The sequence below is a fragment of the Melanotaenia boesemani genome, chromosome 17 (assembly GCF_017639745.1).
Source record: "Melanotaenia boesemani isolate fMelBoe1 chromosome 17, fMelBoe1.pri, whole genome shotgun sequence".
Classification (NCBI taxonomy): Eukaryota; Metazoa; Chordata; class Actinopteri; order Atheriniformes; family Melanotaeniidae; genus Melanotaenia; species Melanotaenia boesemani.
The window spans coordinates 34,417,178-34,420,325 of NC_055698.1; positions in this window are offsets into that span (position 1 = coordinate 34,417,178).

Here is a 3,148-nt window from a genome sequence, read left to right on the forward strand (position 1 = left end):
AAGACATACACGTAACACATACACGTCACACATACACGTCACACATATACGTCACACAAACACGTAAGACATACACGTCACACATACACATCACACATACATGTCACAAATACACGTCACACATAAACGTCACACATACAGGTCACAGATACACGTAAGACATACACGTCACACATACACGTTACAAATACACGTCACACATACACGTCACACATACAAGTCGTACATACACGTTACAAATACACGTCACACATACACATCACAAATACACGTCACACATACACATCACAAATACACGTAAGACATACACGTAACACATACACGTAACAAATACACGTCACAAATACACGTCACACATACACGTAACAAATACACGTCACACATACACGTCACACATACACGTCACAAATACACGTCACACATACACGTCACACATACACGTCGTACATACACGTTACAAATACACGTCACACATACACGTAACAAATACACGTCACACATACACGTCACACATACACGTCACACATACAGGTCACACATACACGTCGTACATACACGTTACAAATACACGTCACACATACACGTAACAAATACACGTCACACATACACGTCACACATACACGTCACACATACACGTCACACATACATGTTACAAATACACGTCACACATACACGTAATAAATACACATCACACATAGAAGTTACAAATACACGTCACACATACACGTCACACATACAAGTCGTACATACACGTTACAAATACACGTCACACATACACATCACAAATACACGTCACACATACACATAACAAATACACGTAAGACATACACGTAACACATAAACGTCACACATATACGTCACACATACACGTAAGACATACACGTCACACATACACGTCACACATACACGTCACAAATACACGTCACACATACACGTCGTACATACACATTACAAATACACGTCACACATACACGTCGTACATACACATTACAAATACACATCACACATACACGTCACAAATAAACGTCACACATAAACGTCACACATACAGTAACACATACACGTAAGACATACACGTCAAAAATACACGTCACACATACACGTCACACATACACGTTACAAATACACGTCACACATACACGTTACAAATACACGTCACACATACATGTCACAAATACACGTCACACATACACGTTACAAATACACGTTACACATACACGTCACACATACAAGTCGTACATACACGTTACAAATACACGTCACACATACACGTCACACATACACGTCACACATACACGTCAAACATACACATCACAAATACACGTAAGACATACACGTAACACATACACGTCAAACATATACGTCACACATACACGTCACACAGGCACGTCACAAATACACGTCACAAATACACGTCACACATACACGTCACACATACACGTCAGAAATACACGTCACACATACAAGTCGTACATACACGTTACAAATACACGTCACACATACACGTCACAAATACACATCACAAATACACGTCACACATACACGTCACACATACAGGTCACACATACACATAAGACATACACGTCACACATACACGTTACAAATACACGTCACACATACACGTCACACATACACGTCACACATACACGTCATAAATACACATCACACATACACGTTACAAATACACGTCACACATACACGTCACACATACAAGTCGTACATACACGTTACAAATACACGTCACACATACACGTCACACATACACGTCACAAATACACGTCACACATACACATCACAAATACACGTAAGACATACACGTAACACATACACGTCACACATACACGTCACACATACACGTCACACATACACGTCACAAATACACGTCACACATACACGTCACACATACACATCACACATACACGTAACACATACACGTCCCACATATACGTCACACATACACGTAAGACATACACGTCACACATACACGTCACACATACACGTCACACATACACGTCACAAATACACATCACAAATACACGTAAGACATACACGTCGTACATACACGTTACAAATACACGTCACACATACACGTCACAAATACACATCACAAATACACGTCACACATACACGTCACACATACAGGTCACACATACACATAAGACATACACGTCACACATACACGTTACAAATACACGTCACACATACACGTCACACATACACGTCACACATACACGTCATAAATACACATCACACATACACGTTACAAATACACGTCACACATACACGTCACACATACAAGTCGTACATACACGTTACAAATACACGTCACACATACACGTCACACATACACATCACAAATACACGTAAGTCATACACGTAACACATACACGTCACGCATATACGTCACACATACACGTACGACATACACGTCACACATACACGTCACACATACACTCCACAGATACACGTCACAAATACACGTCACACATACACGTCACAAATACACGTCACACATACACGTCGTACATACACAATACAAATACACGTCACACATACACGTCGTACATACACATTACAAATACACATCACACATACACGTCACAAATACACGTCACACATAAACGTCACACATACAGTAACACATACACGTAAGACATACACGTCAAAAATACATGTCACAAATACACGTCACACATACACGTCACACATACAAGTCGTACATACACATTACAAATACACGTAACACATACACGTCACGCATATACGTCACACATACACGTACGACATACACGTCACACATACACGTCACACATACACTCCACAGATACACGTCACAAATACACGTCACACATACACGTCACAAATACACTGTCACACATACACGTCGTACATACACATTACAAATACACGCCACACATACACGTCGTACATACACATTACAAATACACATCACACATACACGTCACAAATACACGTCACACATAAACGTCACACATACAGTAACACATACACGTAAGACATACACGTCAAAAATACATGTCACAAATACACGTCACACATACACGTCACACATACAGGTCACACATACATGTAAGACATACACGTCACACATACACGTTACAAATACACGTCACACATACACGGTAAC